The sequence below is a fragment of the Panthera leo genome, chromosome B2 (assembly GCF_018350215.1).
Source record: "Panthera leo isolate Ple1 chromosome B2, P.leo_Ple1_pat1.1, whole genome shotgun sequence".
Taxonomy (NCBI): domain Eukaryota; kingdom Metazoa; phylum Chordata; class Mammalia; order Carnivora; family Felidae; genus Panthera; species Panthera leo.
In genome coordinates this window covers 91,627,961-91,637,961 of record NC_056683.1, presented here as the reverse complement: position 1 = coordinate 91,637,961, position 10,001 = coordinate 91,627,961, and the positions used below count along the sequence as shown (strand labels likewise).

General features: G+C 33.4%; 1 non-coding gene across 1 annotated transcript; it reads right to left on the bottom strand.

The window, feature by feature from the left end:
• Positions 1–9,517: 9,517 nt before the first annotated feature.
• LOC122220915 lies at positions 9,518–9,624 on the bottom strand. The gene has a single exon (XR_006203060.1). It is a non-coding gene; the product is annotated as a U6 spliceosomal RNA (small nuclear RNA).
• Positions 9,625–10,001: the final 377 nt, after the last annotated feature.

Here is a 10,001-nt window from a genome sequence, read left to right as displayed (position 1 = left end):
AGATCAAACACAAGAAAATACATGGTTAATATCAAGAGAAAAGTGCATTGTGACAAGAGGACCTATAGATGCTAAAATGTTAGTAAGGCAGTATTAACATATTTATGTAAATAATTTTGACAACCTGGAACAAGGACAGCTCTAGGCCAAATGTACCCACTGCCTATTTTTGTACAGCTTACTGGCTAATGTGAAGTGATTGAAAAATAATAATATTTTGACCTATGAAAATTACATGAAATTTAAATTTTGGTTCCCATAAGTACAATTTCATAGTACACAGCCACATATGTTCATTTATATATTGTTGATGGCTGTTTTTATGCTATAATGGCAGAGTTGAGTAGATGCTGAACAAACATTATACTGTGGTTTCTTATTGTGCTCTTACACAAAACACAGATTTGTGAAACAGTTGTCACTTTACAGTGTTTCAAGTTGGACTCCAATTAAGTGAAATGTAATCTTCCAGAAAAGAATTTAATGCTTCTCATTAGTCAATTTGTGTTAAAAAGTGTAGTAGAACTGTATTACAAAATAATAATCTATTGTTAATATACTTCGAATTTTTCTCTTGTTATTGAAGTATTTAATTACCTCGATGTTGAATTTTGGCCTACACAGCCTAAAATATTTACTATCTGACCCCTAAGAGAAAAAAATGCTGACTTCTGGCAAAGATGAAAAAATTACTTGAAATACACATATTAACAAACAAATGTGATAAATAGAAAATTGGAATAGACTTCTATCTCTCAAATAAAATGAATTTATAATTTTAAAATTTTTCACAAAGAAAATTTTAAGCAAAGATGTCTTCACTGTTAAAAATGTCGTGAAACAGGGGCACCTGGGTGGCTCAGTAGGCTGAAAGTCCGACTTTGGCTCAGGTCATGATCTCACAGCTCCTGAGTTGGAGCCCCAGTCGGGCTCTGTGATGATCGCTCGGAGCCTGGAGGCTGCTGCGTATTCTGCGTCTCCCTCTCTGTCTGCCCCTAACCCACTCGCATTCTGTCTCCGTCTCTCTCAAAAACAAAAATGAAACATTAAAAAAAAAAATCCGTGAAATATTTAAGGGAAAATAAATGTATTTAAGAAAAAATATATTTAAGGGACTCCTGGGTGACTCAGTCGTGAAGCATCTGACTTCGGCTCAGGTCATGATCTCACTGTTCTGTTGGTGAGTTTGAGCCCTGCTTAGCACTCTGTGCTGTTATCTCAGAGACTGGAGCCTGCTTGGGATTCTTGGTCTCCCTCTCTCTCTGCCCCTGCCCCACTCAAGTTCTGTTTCTATTTCTCTCAAAAATAAATAAACATTAAAGAAATAATTTAAAAAGAAAAATATCTTTGGGGCACCTGGGTGGCTCAGTCCGTTAAGCATCCCACTTCGGCTCAGGTCATGATCTCATGGTTCGTGGGTTCGAGCCCTGTGTTGGGGTCTGTGCTGACAGCTCAGAGCCTGGAGCCTGCTTCATATTCTGTGTCTCCCTTTCTCTGCCCCTCCCTTGCTCATGCTCTTTCTCTCTCTCAAAAATAAATAAACATCAAAAAAATTTGAAAAAGAAAAATATCTTTAAGAAAAAAAATACATGTTTGTGTGAAATTATCGACACAAACTCTCTCATAGACTAGAGAAAAATGGATCACTTCCCAGCTCATATTATAAGGCAATAACTCTCTGACCAGACAAAAAATTACAAGGAAATAAAACTAAAGAATAATAACCCTTCATAAATCTCAACCAAAAAAATCAAAATTAGCAAATGAAATCCAGCCATATATAAATGGATAAGATATCATATCCAAGTAGGGTTTATTTAAGGAAAGCAAGTTTGGGTTAACTGAAAAAAAATTAATGTAATTTACCATATTAAAAAATAAAAGAGAAAAACTTGATGGCATTTTCGTTAAATGAAAAATTTTTGATTAATTTAATACTCATTCATGATAAAATCTCAACAAACCATAAAGGGGCTTTTTGAGTCTCATTAAAGATGATCATATATGAAACCTATCATCACACTGAGCGGTGAAAGGCTGAATGGTTTCTCCTTAAGATTGAGAACAAGCTAGAAAAGCCTACTCACACTTCTTTATGTTCTAAGTTGTTCCATACACTTATATGATTCTTCTTATGTCAATACAACACTGTCTTGATTGCTGTATTTTTCTATATAGCACACCTGCAAATCAAGTATGAATCCTCAAATTTGTTATTTTGTTAAAAGTATTTTGGGGGTCATTCTAGGATACTTTGTCTTTCTATATAAATTTTAGAGAAAGATGGTCAATTGCTTAAGAAAAGAAGGGAATTTTTTAATGGGAATTTTTACTGGTATTTTGTTAAATCTGTAGATGCATTTGGGGAGAATTAGCATCTTAACATTACTGAGTTCTGATTCATGAATATAGGATCTCTTTCCTTGTATTTATCTAGGCTTTGAAAGCATATAATTCAGAAATGTATAGTGTTCAGTGTACAAATCTTGCACATATTTTGTTAAATTTAATGCTAAATATTTCATGTTTGGGTATTGCTCATAGTATGTTTGTTTACATTTCATGCGCCAAATTTTTCTTTGCTGGTATTTAGAAATAATGACCTTTGTGTAATAGCCTTCTATTTTGCATTCTGGCTAAATGCACTCATTATTTCTAGTGGTATTTTTTGTAGGTTAGTTAAGATTTTCTAAATGTGAAATTTTTATTCTGTTCCAATTCTTACTTCTTTCATTTCTTTTGGTGCCTTATTGTATTGTCTGGGATGATTATACGGCACACAACAATATTACATTCTATCTATATTTCTGTCTTCTTCAGTATTCCATGTAGCATACAAAATATTTTCTCATGTTTGTGGACTGCTGATCTCTACTCTGATCCCACATATTTCCTTATTGTTTACTATTTTTACTTCTTAATTGATTCTATTTTTTCATTTATTTTATTTTTATATTTGAGAGAGAGGGAGAGAATATGAGTGGGAGAATGTGATGGAAAGAGGGAAGGGGGAGAGAGAGAGAGAAAGAGAGAGAGAGAGAAAGAGAGAGAGAGAGAGAGAAAGAGAGAGAGAGAGAGAGAGAGAATTATAAGCAGGCTCCATGCTCAGTGTGGACCCTGATGCAAGTCTGGATCCCACGATCTTGGGATCATGACCTGAGCCAAAATCAAGAGTTGGACGCTCAATTCACTGAGCCACCCAGGCATCCCTTTACTTCTTATTTTAAAGACAATGTTTAAAATTAAGGGAGATTTGAACTGTCAAATTTTATTGTGGTACTTACTATAAACCCTCTACACTCAGGTCTCATCTCCTACCACTTTCCTCCTTGTTCTACTTCCACAGTGAATTTGTTGGTGGTCTAAACATGCCATGTACTCTCCCAGTCCTGTCTTCACCTTTGCTGTTCTTTCTGCATGGAGCACTCTTACCCTAAATAGCCATACAGCACATTCCCTTGCTTCTTTCTGGTCATGTTTCCTGCTCATGTTTCCTTATCAGTGAAATCTACCCTGACTACTCTATATAAACATAGCAATCACTTTCCAGAGGCTCACTTAGACCCCTGACATTCCTGGTTTTTCTCAATGCCATTTATTAACATTTAGTATATTGTTACATTTATTTTCTCTCCATGTTAGATTTGAGCATCATAATAGGGACAATATATATTTTGTTCATTGTGGCATCCTCATCAAGTATAATAGTGTCTGACAAATTATGGATACTCAATAAATATTTTGTGGAGGAATGAACAAATGAATAATGTATCTATCATTTCAATGAGAACTCAAAATACATTTTGTGTATTTCTTCAATATATTAACAGGTGCTAGTTATGGTCAATGCAATGGCAAGATAATTTTAGGATTTATAGAACCATTTTTGAAAATACAATATTTTGAACATTAAACATGTACAGAAAGTGTATAAAGAAAATGAGGCATAGAACACTTATTTTAAAAAAGTGGAACTGATAACATGTATTTCATGAGTTGGTAGAGGAAAAGATAAAAGAAATAAGTTATTTCTCAAGTCCTTTATGAAACTCAAAGCCATTGCTTTCTATGGGTCAGGTTTTGACATATAAGAAAGCGTATTCCATATTTTCCAATACTACAGGAAATTTTTTATACCTTATCTAGGCCAGAAGAAAGGAAAAAACTCACTTAATTCTTTCAGTGAGTAACTGAATATGATACACCCCACTTTCATTTTTACAACTCAGTTTAATTTAGATACCATAAAAGGACCAGATACTTTAAGCTATCGAAGTGATTACATGGTCATCGCAGTGGTGGAGTAATTACAGAGAAATACAAATAGGTTTAAAGGAGATAGCATTGCTGCATGGGGATGGATCTACTCAGCAGAAGACGGTACATTTCTGGTCAGATTTGCACTTTTTAACTTTTTAAACTTTTTTTAATGTTTATTTTTGAGAAGGGGGGTGACAGAGCACGAGAGGGGGAGGGACAGTGAGAGAAGGAGACACAGAATCCCACGCAAGCTCCAGGCTCTGAGCTGTCAGCACAAAGCCCTATACCGAGCTTAAAGCCACAAGCCTTGAGATCATGACCTGAGCCAAAGTCAGATGCTTAATGACTGAGCTACCCAGGCACCCCTTTGGAGGTCCCCCAAGGTTTTTACAAGATCACACGGTTGCTGCATGCTGTGTGGCAAATTCCCTCCAAGCTCCAGGATGAGTTCTGGCTGTATCATTTCTCGTTTATCATTATTTTAGAACTGACATAGAACTGACATGTAGATTTTTAAGTCTATGTAATACTTTTTAACTAAAATGTTAACAATAGTAGGAACTTATCAACAAGGACACATATTTTTCCCTGGGCATGGGAAGAGAGGGTGGTCCAAGAAAATCTACTTCCAAGTAAAACATGTAAACCTATAAGGAAAAAGACACTGCAATGATGTACCAATAGTAAGGTCTATGCATATATGTTTGCCCAGGTAAATATTAAAATAAGACATGTTAAATAGATAAAAGTAGAAAACAAGATTTTATTTCATTTTGATTTATATTGCAAAAAGAATGAACCATATTAAAAGAAAAAGAAGCAAAATAAAAGCAGGCATGAAATTTCTTACCACTGTTATTACACTGTTTCTGGTTAGGAAAAAAAATACATGTATACATGTATACACACATGCACACACACACACATATTCACCAACATACAGAAGGTAAGAAAATATAACAGAAGGTAAATTATTCTTTCCAAAAACTGAGGTATTAATTTACCAACATGGAGAATTTACTTATCATTTTCAAATATAATTATAGCTTTTTTCTAGAGTTAGCCCTACATGCTCTTGCTCAGTGTTGCCTAAACTAACATTATTCATCACTTTTCTGGGTAATAATATTTCTACTATAACTATGGACCTAGAGTACTTTTTACAGGCTTTTGTCTCATTTTTGATACTGTTCATTGAGAAGTTCTAGTCAATTCTATGTTAGAACTGAGTAAAAATTAACTAAAATTGAAAATAAAAGTAAAATTTCAGAGTGACAACTGTCTGGTTTTCAAGATATAAATATTTTCAGGGATCTTCAGGAAACATATTTTTCTTAAAAACACCTGTATGAGATTATCTAGTATAAAAAATATTAATACAGGTTTATGTAAAGAAATGTATTTTGTCTTTATAAAGGAACCAAAGGTCTTTGAAATAATTATTATATTCTTAAACCCCAATAGTATATTTTTATGATTAACAATTTTTATGAACTATTTAAAATCAGGGAGATTAGAAAAATAGAAATAAATCTCAATGAACAAGTTGGTAAACAAAGAAGCAGAAATATAAAGGTCAACATTAGCATTTCTGGATAGATATATTAAGATCTTTTATTCTTTTACTCAATTTGTTTAAATATTTTCATGCTAAAAAGTCAGAGTGATTCGTATTAAAATTTTGTAGCAGAGTTTGTCTTCCACAAGCATGGGCTAAAAAATCACCTAAACCATAGAGAGCAACCAGAGTTGACAATGAAATTAGATTTTGTAAATGAACTATGACATGTTCATCTTTGATAATCTAGATTTAAATTTCAAGGAGCAAACTCATCTGCCCAATACGGTAGGCATATTAATGGCCTCTCAGATATGTCCACAATCAAATCCCTGGAACCTGTGAATGTTACCTTACACAGCAAAGGAAGAATAAGTTAGCAGATAGAATTAAGGGTGTTAATCAACTGCTTAACACAAGGAGATTATCCTGGTGGGTCCAATGTAATTAAGGGTCTTCAATGTGAAAAAGGGAGGCAGAACTTTCAGTGCTTGAGTGATGCTAAATGAGAAAGATTCCACCAGATATTATTGACTTTAATGCTGGAAAGAGATCAGAATTCAAAGGTAGGTGAGCAGCCTCTAAAACCTGGAGAATACAAGGAATTGGATTCTTTCCTAGATTTGCTACAAAGAAATGCAGTCTTCCTGACACCTGGATGTTAGCCCCATTAGACAGACCCATATAAGACTTCTAATCTACAGAACCATAAGATAATAAGGATACTATAGGGGTACCTACATGGCTCAGCTGGTTAAAGTCTGACTTTGGCCCAGGTCATGATCTCACAGTTCGTGAGTTCAAGCCCCACACCAGGCTCTCTGCTGTCAACATGGATCCGCTTCAATTCTCTGTCCCCCTCTCTCTCTGCCCCTGACCCTCTTGTGCTCTCTCTCTCTCTCTCTCAAAAATCAATAAACATATACAATTAATTTCAAAAAAAGGATAAAATATTTTTGTTACTTAGTTTATGATAACTTGTTACAGTGGAAATAAGAACTAATGCATTTATCAAAAACAGATATTAAAGAAAAGAAAATATTTACAGGACACCTGCATTCATCAGTCAGTTAAGCATCTGACCTTGGGTTTTGCCTCAGGTCATGATCTCGTCACCATGAGGTTGAGCCCCACATCAGGCTCCAAGGAGATAGCTGGGGGCCTGCTTGGGATTGTCTCTCTCCCTCTCTCTCTGTTCTTCCCTTGCATGCTCTCTCTCTCTCAAAATAAATTTTAAAAAAAATGTTTGCTATGAGCTAAATTTATATTCTAATTTTATTTTTGTATAAAATAATATATAAAATATAAGACTTAAATAAAATATAAGACTATTATGTATTTTTTAAAACTTTTTTTTAATGTTTATTTATTTTCAAGAAAGAGAGAGAGAGGAGAGAGAAAGCCTGAGCAGGGGAGGGGAAGAAAGAGAGGGAGACACAGAATCCGAAGCAGGCTCCAGGCTCTGAGCTGTCAGCACAGAGCCTGATGTGGGGCTTGAACCCAGGAACCATGAGATCATGACATGAGCAACAGTTAGAAGTTTAACCAACTGAGCCACCCAAGCACCCCCCAAATATATTTTTATATTCAGTCATGTTTTAAGACTCTCACCTCCTTTATCAGACCTTTCCTGGAAAACTCAAGGTAAACCTAGTGTTTCACATTTTCTAGGTTTACATGAAATTAAAAAGAAAATTTATAAGTGTAATACATAACATTTACATAATCAATCACATAAGTCTTAAGTGAATATTCAATGAATCCTTAAATTTTGAATCATTTAGAGCATTAACTGTTTTTTAGAACCTCAACTACATTTATAATATTATCAGAAATCTCAGAAGCCTTTTACATTCTTTTTCCAGAAGATATTCTTGCCAAAGATAACTACTATGAATTTTAGTACCTTAGATTTGTTCTGATAGTTTTTGAACCTTATTTACATAAATAGAATCATATAGTATGTACTTTTTTTTTAACCTGGGATCTTTTACTCAATATTGTAAGTATTAATCCTTCATATTGCTTCATGTAGTTCATTTTTTTTTGATTGTTGTATGTTATTTTGATATATGAATATACCACGATGCTGATGGAATTAAAGTTGCTAATCAATTAACTTTAACATAGAAAGATTATCCCGAATTATCCAGTGAGCCCAGGGTAATCACAGATCTTTAAATGTGGAAACAAACACATGCACATACACATGATCTATTGAGATCATTAATGAATCAAATCTTTAGATCATTTACGGGAGAGTTGACATCTTCACAATATTGAGCTTTCTAATATGTGCCTTCTAATCTATGGAACGCTATAACCATACCTCCAATAATTTAGGCTTTTAATTTTTCTCATATATCTTTTATATGTGTGTGTGTGTGTGTGTGTGTGTGTGTGTGCTTACTGTTCAAAAGAAAACACAAAGACAAAAAAAATTTCATAGTCAGAGAAGACATGTTCCCTTAGATTTGTAGATATTTTTATTTGGATTTACAGTATTCTGTCAAATACCATTCCCTGAGGTAATAAGAAAACTATAAATAAACTGCAATTCAATATATATATATATATATATATATATATATATATATATATACACACATACATATACATATACATATATATATGTATATATCTCAAGTGACAAATTTACTCTTTTGTGATATCCTTCTTTAAATGTAAAGGGAAAACATTTTTATAGTGTAAATTAAATTTTCCCTCCTAGACTATCTCAAACATCTGCAATGTAAACTTTAGCTTCTATGCTTGAAATAGTTGCTTGACAAATAACATCAAGTTGTAAAATGTATTTTTATTTTATTAAATTATATGATGAAAAGGTAAACAGCATAAGTTTTTTGCTTTTTACTTCCTGTTTTTGTCTTTCTAGCTCAGTATATGTATATATATACTTTTATATGAAAACTATGGTGACGATATTAATAGTCATTTCTGAACTGATCTTTCATTCTTAACAACATATTGTTTTCTTGGAGTTAATAATTCTTTTACTTCCGTTTACTTATTTTTTTTATCAATTACTATTTTTTCCTTGATTTGCTGCATCAGCTTTTCAAATGCATAGAAATATCTTACTTTTTTACAAATGCCTAATCTTATCAGATAATCTGTCCTTGCAAGGCCCACAGGTCTCCTGTTCTAATCTGCAACAGGAAGTAGATTTACAAGCCTGGGGCTAGGTTGTGGTCTGAGATTCCTCTCTACTATTCTCCCTTGTTGATTGCTTATTTCTTTTTGAAAGAAATGTCCTATTTTCTCTTAGTTTCATGCTTAATTTTCTGAATCAGAATCCTGCAGTTGATTCATAAGGAAGACTACATAGGATACTAGGATACAAAATTAACAGTCTTTTCACATCTTAAAAATATTTTTATTCATCTCTTGCTGTTAATTATTTGGACTAATATGTCAGTTTATGAAATACATTTCTTTTAGTCACTACATATTAAATACACTAAATGTATTTATTTTGCTTTTTGTTCCCCATTTTGGTCCCCTTGGGTCTTTTTGTGTTTTTTTTTTTCTTGCTTATTTTCCATGTGTTTTTTTTTTTTTTTTTTTTTTTTTTGCTCTGTTATCTTTGAGCCCTTCTGCTACTTTTATTTCTAAATTTTAGTTACCATATTTTATTTTATTTATTTTTTATTTTTTTGTTTTTGTTTTTGTTTTTGTTTTTATATGGAATGCTTCACGAATTTGCGTGTCATCCTTGCACAGGGGCCATGCTAATCTTCTCTGTAGCGTTCCAGTTTTAGTATATGTGCTGCTGAAGCGAGCACTAGTTACCATATTTTAAATCTTTCAAGGTGTTTCTTGTCCTCAAAACTTTAAAGATGGCTTTATTTTCTTGTTTTATGGAAACAATACATCTTATCTGTCTAAATACGGTCGGGATATTGTTTTGCTCTGCTTCCTGCACCAGCTTTCTTCCTTCTACATGTGTGGTTTGTCTCTTTATTTTAGTTTGTTCTTTATTTCTAAAGATCTATTTAAATGTTTGGTCTTTTTCGGCTCTCTTTGTTTAAGATAAGGCACTGAAAAGGTGACGGCGGTGTCTATGTGAAAGAGTACATGAAGGACATGTCTGTGACTTTACATGGGATCCAGTCTTCTCGTTTGGAGATTGTCATATCTCAGATATGATGTGATGGCCTTT